The sequence below is a fragment of the Parasteatoda tepidariorum genome, chromosome 8 (assembly GCF_043381705.1).
Source record: "Parasteatoda tepidariorum isolate YZ-2023 chromosome 8, CAS_Ptep_4.0, whole genome shotgun sequence".
Lineage (NCBI taxonomy): Eukaryota > Metazoa > Arthropoda > Arachnida > Araneae > Theridiidae > Parasteatoda > Parasteatoda tepidariorum.
Genome location: NC_092211.1, coordinates 26,271,266 through 26,283,737, shown reverse-complemented (window position 1 = coordinate 26,283,737; position 12,472 = coordinate 26,271,266). Strand labels below are relative to the sequence as shown.

Sequence of the window (12,472 nt, the reverse complement as noted above, 5' to 3'; positions counted from 1 at the left end):
AAATTTACTTTCTTCTAAATGGAATTTATTCAACGTTGATTTCCCTAAACAATAAACAATATAGCTCTTAGGCTTTCTTTGTTCTATTCAATTACTCATCTGTAGTGTAAGCAATATATCTTCAATGGTCTTTTGTTCAAAGCCACAAGTCAACATGCTAATTGTAAACAATATGTTATAGGTAAGGAGAGAAGATAATTCCCTTTACGAATCTATGTATAAAAGTTGCTTACATTTTTCCAAGCGTAATAGAATTTTTAACTGACTCTGTTTGTTAATTACAATGCAACTAACATAAGTGGTTGGGGAAGTATAACGGAAAGCCACATTTTCAAATTCTTCTATGAACACGCTTTTTATGTACGATGTTTTTGCTAATTGTGTTGTTTTCAATTGAAAATTCCAGAAACTTGCAAGGAGACAATAGTAAAGATTAGTTTTATGCAAAAAATGTCAACCTAGTTTACCTCTTTGACGCTGATGGGATACAAGTGTCTCTTTTATTTCTGACACTCAATTACAAGTAAAAATATATATTCGGCATTTTTTTAATTATAAAAAACTGTCTAATAGTTATTTAAAAAATCTGTTAGATTATCGGAATTACATTTGTACAAAAATATAAAAAGTAGTTTGAAATTTTTTTTTCATTCCTATTAAAAAATTTATCTATAATTGATCTTGTAATTTAAAGAAATTTCAATGATGAATGTTTTTCCTAGATCTGAATAGCTGCGAATAAGTGCAAATTTGAAAGAAATATTGCTTGGAAGTGAGCCGTGTTTGGAAGATTTGACTTTTAATTATTTTCTGAATGGTTTGAGCCATTCTTTTGAACCATTCTTTTCTGAATGGTTGAATTATGACTATGAAATACACCGGTGTCTCATGCTGTATTTCATAGCCATAAATTATTAAAATGAATAAATACAATATATTATACGCATTTAGACCTGAATTCCCAAGTTAAAATTTTTGATGGTTAGCATATCTTGATGGATCAACATAATCTTGATGGTAACCAACATCAGTAACCATCATCTCAATGTAGGAATTCGGACGGATTAGTGATGGTCCAACATAAGAATAGTGGATTGTTTTGATGGTTTGTTCATGTTGAATCATCTCGAATTTCCACCATAGTATCTTAGAAATCAAATGTTGGAACGATCATGAACGACCATCATCCCAATGTAGGTATTCGGACTGATTTGTGATGGTCCAGCATAAGAATAGTGGATTGTTTTGATGGTTTGTTCATGTTGAATCATCACGAGCTTCCACCATCGTATCTCAGAAATCAAATGTTGGAACGATCATGAACGACCATCATCCCAATGTAGGTATTCGGACTGATTTGTGATGGTCAAACATAGGAATAGTAGCTTGTTTTGATGGTTTGTTCATGTTGAATCATCACGAATTTCCACCATAGTATCTTAGAAATCAAATGTTGGAACGATCATGAACCACCATCATCCCAATGTAGGAATTCGGACTGATTTATGATGATCTAATACAAAAAAAAACCTAATTGTTTTGATGGTATATTGCTGAGAATCAACAAGAATTCCTATTAAACCATCACGGAAATGTAAAGTTGGAACCATCATGACCCTTTACGGATAATCATGAATAGTTGGTCCATGACAGTCAAACTTCTCTTAATGGTTAACCATCATAGTATTAAGGTATCATTTTCCATCATGGAATGATGGAAGTTTGTTTGGCATATCAAAAACCATGAACAAGTAATGGAAAATGTTGGATGATGGTGACCATCATGAATCGCACTGAAACCAAAATAAACCATCAAATTGTTTTGATGGGACCATCAAGAATTTTGACTTGGGTTAATACAAAATAAGGAAAAAGTATTAAAAATATGTTTACATGAACAACAAGTTCACGAGGACTTGTTTGTGAATTTTTATTACAAATTAGCTTAAAATTGAGCAACGGAGACAGTATATTTTATAAGATAATACTGACTTTTTCCCCTCTGTTTTTTATCTCAAAGATTTACGCATTTTAAATTTCGTTTTATATTGAAGAAACGGGTTTCAAAAATCGGATTTTATTTAAAGAAGAAAAAAACTGCTTTTTTAGTGATGTCAGAAAAATGAAAGTTACATGTTTTTTCGAAATCGTTTATTTCATGCCTAATACATAATTTTGTAAAGGAAAACTAACTTTTTTCTTTTCGGAGGAGAGGGATTGTTCCCTTATGTCCTCGACATTTTACAGACTAATTACCGCGTTAAATCCCATATATGAATGTTATCAATGTAGTTTTATCTTATTTATCAAATGGATAATTAGTCAGGCTGCATCAGACTTCAGAGGATTTACTTTATTTGTCTTTAGAAAACACAGTTACAGACAGACACCACCTAGACAACATTTATCGTCAAACTGTCATTGAAGAATAAGATAAAAAACTATTCAAGAGCATTCAAGCGGCATATTTTTCTTTTTTTAGTTATCAGCAGCGTCTGAAAAATATGAATTTCAGACAACTCGACGTAGTTGAAGACATAATTAAAACAGTGTTCGTAAACTGCGATTGTTTGCACAACCTAGTTGATGTTAAAACAGAGAGAGTTTTACCTATAAATCTGCAGATTATATGAGTTAATGAGCAGACTGCCAGATTTTTATTAATTAATCTGTAAAATGCAACTACCACATTTTTTTTTCAATTACTTAGTCTATCTATTTAGATACAGTTCATCAGTTATACAGTTTTAGTTTATATTCAATAATTATCAATCCTAATAATTAAAAAAGTATGGTCTAAACTAACAAAATATGGTAAAATTTACCGTATTTCTGGCTCTATGGGAACACCAAAAAGTTCGATATTGTTCCCCGAAAACGCTTTGGTAATGATTTTGGTAATCAATAAAATATCATTATCAATAAAATATGGTTTCATAATGTGTCGTAAAATTTAGTAAATGTGGTATAATTTGATGATTTTATTATGGTACCTTAGAGCAGTGTTTCCCAAACTTATGAATTTTGTGTACCCTTTCTAAATTTTTCGTATCGCTGTGTACCACTAATAAAAAAATTAATGTATTTGTTACTATAAAATAATTGTACAAAAATTAAAAATCACAACTGGCTGTTGACACCACTAATTATTGACTGTTAACTGCAGAAAAATAGCCAATAGAAAAATACGTAATCGTAAATTTTCATGCCTAGCTTTTTTTTTAAATAAATTTTTTTGAAAATTTCGTTTGTTGCAAGATATTTCGCGTAAGAAAGCGTACCCCCGCTAAACTGTTCCCGTACCCCTGGGGGTACGCGTACCACACTTTGGGAAACACTGCCTTAGAGCATGACATAAAAATCATTCACCCATTAAAATTTATTTTTAAGTTTTATATTTTTTCTAAAGATTAGTAATAAGAACTATGATTTTGAAAACCAGAATTTCCAGTAAACCGTTACCATACGAATGGTAACATTACCAATCGAATGGTTCAAATACCATATGTTTTGGTTTTATTAACCAGAAATATGGCTTTTTTTAAAAAAACCAGAAATGACATTACCATACCGTGCGGTAATTCAACCAGATTTTTTTTTGTATACACATTACAGAATAATTATATTTCGGACTGAAAACAATGTTAAAAGAAATGCACCGGTTTAAAACTGTGTTAGATTAAGTACCTAAATTTCATCAAAAAATTTCAGGGGACATCTCGGTAAAGTCTCGTTATGAGTGTCTGAAAAATACATCCGATTTGATTATGATAACTACACTATCTGAAAAAGGCGAAAAATATGCAAGTTCTAGCAAAATGGCGAATTTCAAAATTGTTACTGTTTTCTTTAAAATCAGAAAAATGCAATTTTTCCAGATTTTCAGAATCGTAGATATTCGAGTGTGAAAAATTTGCCATTCGGACCGATAGCAGAAATCTTGATTTGCAGAGATTATCAGAACACCTGCAGTTCATTTTTTAACTCAGAATTTTAAAAAAAATTGTCACAGCATTTGAAGATAGCATTTTCCATTTCAGATTTAAAAAACGAAACAAGAGAAAAATCATTTTTAAATCCTAAACTTAACCAATTACATTCTTTTAAGTCCTTACAAAATTTATTCGAAAAATCTGCAGATATAGAAGAAAACGAAAAATGATGGCTTCCGAAATTTCCAACTAATTTACTTTTAATTCACTGGGATTTCGAGCAATAAAGAATTTAAATGGCGAGAAAAATATTTAAAAATAAATTCTTAATTTTCGAAAACTCTAGAGTCTAGATGCTTGTTTAAGAACTGTATTCGTATTATATTTTTAACGTTCAATAATAACATTAATTTAAAATAGTATAAAACTTTTTTAATGAAAATAATATATTTTAAACATTTCTTTGCGTATCATTTATACCTACCCATTATGTTCCAATGCTGCAGTACTCAGGTTAAGCCCAATTTTCACAATAACAGACTGTTTTAGGGTTTCAGACATATATGAATTTATGAAGATTGTATGCTGCAGATACCCTCTGTAAATTCTGCAACCAGGTTGTTCAGTTGCAATGGAAAATTGTTTTGCGATGGCGCTACAAGCACCAGAGGGACAGTACCCTCTGGTGTTGATTACGCCTTTTCTCTAAATTTAACTTAGGTTTTGAATTGTTCATGTCTAGTTAAAAGTAATTTTGAAGCTAATTAACTAAACCGAATTGCAATTTTTCCACATTCAAGTACTAATGTTTTTTTTAATTTAAGCATATAACTTATTGGTTTAGTTAGAAATAATTTTAAGACAAATAATGAGTTTGAAAGAAAACAAAATAACACAATGAAACAAGGGAAAGTATACTAAGTGTAAATATTTTTATTTACAGAAATGAAAGAAAAATTCTCTTTTAAATGCAAATATCAAATTATTTCACCACTTCAGTTATAATAATTTACAAAAAAAATAAACAAAAAAAAATAACTGTACTATCAATCACAATCACACATAATATGTATAAATAAAAGTAAATAAATATAAATAATTAAATAAACATTTATGTATAAATAAATTACAACTCACCGGTAATCAGCACCGCATGCAAAATGTCGAAAAATTAGAATTTTTATAAGAGCATCGCGAAACATAATGTTCATAAATTAGAATCTTCATACAGTATTGCAAAATACAGTATTTTAATGGAATTAAAAAATAGCTCATTATCTCAAACTTTATGAATGAGTAAATAAATATAAAATCATTATTTTAGTTGAACCATAATATTAACCAATTCACTAAAACCTTAAAAAAGTGCATGAACATAAGCCCAGACTGTACATTGATGCAAAGAATATTTGTGCTTAAATATACATTGAATACTGCCAGGTATCTGGGATAAATACTTTTTACCCAAAATGATTGCAATAATAGTAATTTCAGGTTAATGCCATAAAGAACAATTAACGCATCATTAGTCAAAAGAACTGTATTTACCGATGCATAATCAGATGTGAAACAGAAGAATTATGCGAAATGCATTCCTTTACATTTATAAGAAACCCGGATTTAATATAAATGTATATTAAATTACTCATTCAATTTGGTTAACATTAATTAATACTAACAAAACAGTTAATGATAATTAAATTAACAAGAAAGTTAACATTAAAAAATTCATTTATCGATGTATATTAATGCAACAGATGCGAGACAGAAAAATTATTCAGAGTACATTCTTTTAAATTTATGAGAAATCGAGACTTAAATTTTATGCATATTAAATTATTCCTTAAATTTGGTTGCCATTAATTAAAATTGAGAAGACAGTTAACACAAACAAAATTATCAAGAAAGTTACAATTTATTAAAACTAGCACAAAATTTATAACACAAAACCTTTTCAGTTGGCGGTGTCTTCACAATACTTGATCATCATTTAAAAGTGCAAATATTACAGTGAAATAACAAATCAAATAATCTAAACAATATTTTAGTTTAATTGTTAGTCATTATTACAAATAATTATGTTTGCGATACAAAAATTATAATTTTTCCTTCATTCAAATAAAATCATAAGACATATTTTAAAAACAATATACAGTAATTTAATGTTTAGGAACTAGACATTTCTAGCTCCTAATTTATGAAAAAAATGAATAATAAATTAATACAACCTACAAAATAAAAACAAACATACGAACATATATACAGTCTACTTGTACATAATCTATATAAATAAAAATATTTTATATATAAATAAAAATGAATAAATGAAGATGAATAATAAATAAATAAAAGAAAAGTAGGAAGAACCCCAATTCCCGAATCAACAAATACCATAAGCAACAAATTTCTACTTTCTGTTCCTTTCTCTGTTTTACTCTCAGGATTCTAAGCAATGCTAAAACACTATCAAATCATACTATTATATTTAACTAAATATAATAGTATATTATATTAAATATATTAACTATTATATTTAACTAAACAAAGCAGAATCGTTGGTTAAAAAACCGAATCAAACATAAAATCTTGTTATTACAATAAATAAAAAAGAATTACTGGTTAATAAACTAAATAGAACAAAATTACTAGTTGTTAGAATTATCAGTTATTACATAAAATATTACATCAATAAACACTAGATATAGAAACAACGCACACTTACTAGTTATTAAACTAAACATAATAATATCAATTATTTAACTGAATAGTATTACAATTTATTATGATGTTAGTTACAAATAATTAAAACAACTTTTATTAAATGAAACAACAAAAAATGAAAGAACACGTATAATACTTAAACTAAATAGAGCAGAATTGCAGACCATTAAACTGATTTACATTTTATTTTAACTAAGTAGAGAAAAATTACCAGTTATTAAACAGGGGTTTTTAATAAGTTATTAATATAAAGTACAAATATTATTTATTAAACTAAAAAAAAAGAAAACTAAACTCAAATTATCGCTTATTCAATGAAATGAAACAGAATTACTGCTCAGTAAGCTAAATAGAACAGAGTTATTAGTTGTTAGAATTTTCAGCTATTACCTCAAATATCATTAGTTGTTATAACAAATACTAGATATAGTAATAAAGCACATTTACTAGTTAATAAACTAAATATAATATTATCTTTTTAACTAAATAGTACTGAAATACAGCTGTAATTTTGTATAGTTACAAATAATTGAATAACTATTTATTAAACGAAACAACAATAAATGAAAGAACTCCTTATACCACTTAAACTAAATAGAGCGGAATTGCTGGTCACTAAATTGATTTACCGTTATTTAAACTAAATGAAACAAAAGGGATTTAATAAGTTATTAAAATAAAGCATAATTATTAGTTATTAAAATATAAAAAGGAAACTAATTAAAATTAACATTACTAATATTATTAAAATAACTAAATTAAAATGAACATTTATTCATTATTACTAGAAGTAATACTATCATCATTAGTTATTAAACTAAGTATAACAGAGTTACCAGTTTTAAATTAAACAGTAATGACTTCTGGTTACAAAACTGAAAAATTAAATAGAATTAAGTTATTAAACTAACTACAGAATATTTCATAATTAAGAATCTAATTCTAACACTGTTATAAGTTTAGGACTTCTTTAAAGAACAAACTTCAACGATGTAAGAAGTATAAGAAAGAAGAAAAAAAAACTATATATATATGATTTAATTATGTTTTAACAAGCTAGAGTTTCTAACGGACATTCTGTTACAAAGAATTTTGTTCAGTAATTGGATAAATTTTCCAATTTTAATGATAATGAAGAAAAGGTTAAATACCGATTAGGTAAAGATAGTAAAAAAATAAAGAAATTTTTTTTATCTAGTTTGTATGCATATAAAATCTTTATATTTTTTCTCTCAAAAAATTTTATTATTTTTTCACTAAATTAAAACAATAATTATTATTGTAACTTTTCCATTTATAAGAAAATAAAGGGGCCTATTTAAAAATTGTATTTGTGTGCTTTATAGGCATGTTTTATTTTATATAGAAATAAACAAAGTAAAGAAATTCTTGTAAAATTACAGCACTTCCAGTAAGAAAAAAATAAATAAATTACGTTGTTAATATTAAAACTGCCGAGTTTTTTGGTGTTTCCAAAAGAGCCAGAAACATGCCAAATTTTACCATATTTTGGTAGTTTTAACCATTCCTTTTTTTATTTATATCAGTGTTTTTATATTTAATGCAACAAAATTACTTTTATGTAAAAAATTATTGAGTGCAAACTATGCATACAACCTAGATAATTTAGACCTAATTCCATAGCCTATAGGTTAATCCCTCATTACTGAGGAAGAGTTAGGACGGTTAGCCAATTATTCAGCGGGCATAATCCAAAGTCCCTTTTGTTTTCATTGCACTGCTGTCCCTTAGCTTTGATTTGCTCAGACTGCATTTGCACTTGCCCCGATAGTTTTATCCATAAACATACTTTAAATGTTAATTCATAATAATTCTAACTAATTACAAACACAGCCCAATCATACAGCCAGGTCATAAGTTTTACTGACGAAAGCAACGTAAAAATGACTGAAAGAATTTTGGGCTTTTCTTGTCATTCATACACAACTTTCCATGAAGAAACTTGGTTCCTGATGTTAAAATTGGGCTATAAGTTAATTGTAAATTATTCCTTTCACCATAAAACGAAGCTAAATGGCGCCGATTTTTATTTTTAATAACAATGCTATTAAATTATAGTATTCCGATTATATTAAATTAGAAGCAAACACATTTAATTTTCTATTTGCTAAACATAAGAGAAAAAAAAATAGTCTTCCAATAATAGAAATACTTATATCGTTTGCTTGTAATTATCGTTTGCTTATAATTATCGTCTGCTTATAATTATCGTTTGCTTGTAATTATCATTTGCTTGTAATGTTAAGAAGTTGATCAAACATTGTTTTGACCTAGATTTTGTTTTTAATATTCAGGATATTCTTAATTTTTCAAATTAGAATAGAACTATTCATGTTTTATTTGAAAATCTTTTACAATTTATTTTTACAGGGCAGTAAGAAATTACTTAGATAAAGATTAAAGTCGATTTTTTTTAAAATCGCAAACTCATTTGAGATATGTAGCGCTTTTTTGGTCATTAAAATCAATCATTGACTTTCTAATAAGATTCCGCTCCAGCCCATAAAGCGAAAGGCATCAAATATACATTTTCTCGATTTTCTTAAATTACAAAAATGGCCACGTCATTCACCAGACTTGAATTTAATGAAATTTACGTTTGGTACATCTTGGACACAATAATTGTGATGAACCTAATAAGATATGAGCATACCTAAAACATTTTTGTGCAAGGATCTGCATAAAATGTCAGTTAACGAGTTGTAGCTCTGCTTAACGCCAAAGGTTATCAGTTTTATTATGTCAATATTATGTTATTTATACCTAAAACCATATTATTTATACCTAATCCTGATTTTAAAATGCGCCATTTAGCTTCAACAAAAAAACAAATATTATTATACATTTAATTAAAAACAAAATTATGCATGTTTCATACTTTTAACACATATGCCGTCAGATAATATTATAATACATGTAATGAAAACAAATATTTCGTTCAGAAAAATTAAAATATTTTACAACATGCAAATATCAAATCAGACATTAAATTTTTTATCTTACATTTTAAAGGCCTGATCTTACATTTATTTAACAAAACCTTAAAAATGACAAATACAAAGTGTACAATTATGTTTTTTTACAAAGTTACAGATACAAATGATATAGCAAGTGAAAAAACAAACAAACTAATTGTAAAAAAGTTCACATTAATTTAAAACTAAGGAAGGAATAAAAATTTCAAAGGTCGACCTGTGCTTACGTTCTCAGTGCTCGCAAAACATAACCGGATGCATGAAATACGTCATCAGAAAAAGGGTGAGAAAAATGAAAGGTGAACAAATAATATATTAAATTAATAAATAAAATGGAAACAATTTCCATTGCAATTTTTTCTTCTCTCGTTTGCGTAACATCCGCTTTATGTAGATTCATCTACAGTTTCTGAAAAGAAAAAAAAATATTAAGTTAGTATCTATAGTTATTAAGTGCAAAATAAAAGAATATTTCAAGATACATAATACAACATAGGCTATTTTATTTTATAACCATCGCTGGAACAGCAGACCCAATTTTGAGTCCACTACTACCTATGTTCCCCTCCCCCATTTTCATCCCAATCCAGAAGACAAGGGAACTACAAGAAATGTACTGGGGGAAATTTGCCTTCAAGGAGGGCATTTCGATTGAATTAACCCTCATTTGCGTTACATAAAGAGGAAAACCACGAAAACCTCTTACGGTTAGCCTGATGGCAAGGGGACTCTAAACTATGATTCATCAACCGCTGAGGATATTTTAGGTCAGCACTGTGGTCGATGTGATTGGGGGCGGTATTCGTATAGATCGGCCATCGCTGGGATTCGAACCTGGGTCACCTCAGTGGGAGGCGAGCGCTCTATTTCCTGAGCTACCACGGTCCGTCGTAAGCTATTTTATTTTATTTTATAACCATTGTTGAACAGCCGACCCAAATTTGAGTTTACGACGGCCAATGTTCAACTCCGTAGCCTTGTAATTTTGAACCCAACCCAGAAGACAAGGAAACCCCTGGATTAGTACCTCCAGAGGTATTGATTTGTTATGGGAACTTGGAGGGATTTGTGACCCCGACAGATGTAGGGCGCACCAATAACCATTTAATACACGGGGATTCTCCGGCCGGCTGGATTCGAACTCCCGTTCTCACGAACACGAGTCCAACGCCCTACCAACCAGGCTATTCCGGCCCTGTCGTAGGTTATTTAGAAAATCTGTCTCTAGCAATCCGTCACCGTCGTTTGGCAATGTGACAGGCTAAATGGAAAAGCCACCACTATTTTCCAATCAGCCTAACATTTATTAACGGTCATAAAAGTGCCGATTTTTTTGGCTTTTGTATTTGTATTACGTATTTGATTAGTGCTGCAACTAGTTTAAAATAAACTATCTACAATTACCTTAAAAATATCCTGGTACCGCCATCGGGTGTGTAAAATGAGAAATAAAATGTTTTCCGGGCAAAAGAAATGAATTAGTTTTATTCTTATTGGCGCGTTACTTCTGAAAACTCCAGCCCGTCATTTTCACGGGAGCGAGAAGGAAGGGGTTAAGCTTATTTGCAATGAATTCAGATACTTACAAGATAATTAAAAAACATATAATTTATTTTTCAATGAGCCTTATTTATTACAGGCTGCTTGATATTAGCTGATATATTTTTAAGCTAATTAGAACATATATCATTAATAGCCTATGTTAATAATGTTTCTTCTTTAATTTTTTTTAATGAGTATATATTATTACTTTTTTGTAAACAGTAAGTTTGGGTGAAAATATATTTAATTTGTGCTGAGACAAGCGTCTAAAGATGAGTTCTAAGCAAACATACTTATCTAGAAAAAAATTGTCATTCTTTCTTTCGGTGTGACCGCAAAACTTTAAACAAACAACTGCTAATCGGATATGCTACTTATTATTATTTATTTTTGCTTTCATTTGTTTGCAAGTTCAAAAGTGAATTGTAAATAGATTCTAGAACGGCAAAATAATGCATATAATAGATCAGGGTGCGCAGCCAAATCTTTAAATCAAAAATAAGCACTTTTTAAAAATTTTCAAGCACTTTACAAAAATTTTCAAGCACTCAAAAAATTCTTATTCAATCAATGATATTATTGAAAAACAAAAACTTTTTATAAACAGTTTTAGCGTTAAAAAAAAACCCAAAAAGAAACGGACGTAAATCGAAACAATCAGTACTTTCCCACATCACCGAGTGAATTCAACTTGACCCTGAACTCAGAACAAAAGTACCCTTACCCCCTACGTCAAAAAAAGTGTTAGAAGTAAAATAAAATAAACAAGAACAAAATTAAAATAAATTAAAAAGAAAAACATTTCATAAGGATCTGATATTCTCTATCCGAATTGGAGCACTCGGGTTTCGGTTTCAAGTGTGCGCGCATGCGCAAGTCATAACGTGGGTACGACATGAAGTCCGCGTGAATGATTACGTAGCAAACTCCCCATTTTTCGTGAAATGCATGGGATCCACCAGATATCACTGAAGGGAAAAAAAAATATTCAGAAAAAAAGCACTTTTTAAAAACGCCAGCTGAAAAAAGCACCTTTAAAAGCTTTTAAAAACGAAATCCCCAAAAAAGCACCTTTAAGTACTTTTTACAAACGCTACGCACCCTGTAGATGTGTTAAAACAGAATATAATGATTTTTAAAAAATAGATTAATCATATCATATTTGGGTGAAAATACAATTATGTTTGTAACACTCCATTGTTTTTGCTTATCATAAAATGATAATTTATGTAATAAAACAAATTCTTTTATGAACATATTTTATTCCAATTGATTTCAAAA

At 28.8% G+C, this 12,472-nt stretch overlaps 1 protein-coding gene across 2 annotated transcripts in view; it reads right to left on the bottom strand.

Annotated features, from left to right (window-relative positions):
• Positions 1–8,182: 8,182 nt before the first annotated feature.
• The window catches only part of LOC107450961 (cyclin-dependent kinase inhibitor 1-like), a 29,101-nt gene continuing 24,811 nt past the window's right edge, over positions 8,183–12,472 (bottom strand). Inside the window, exon 3 of one of the 2 annotated variants that reach the window (XM_071184514.1) lies at positions 8,183–10,058. The gene's annotated coding sequence lies outside the window, so the exon portion shown is untranslated. The remainder of the gene's footprint in view (positions 10,059–12,472) is intronic. The other variant, XM_071184515.1, reaches the window with a different exon arrangement.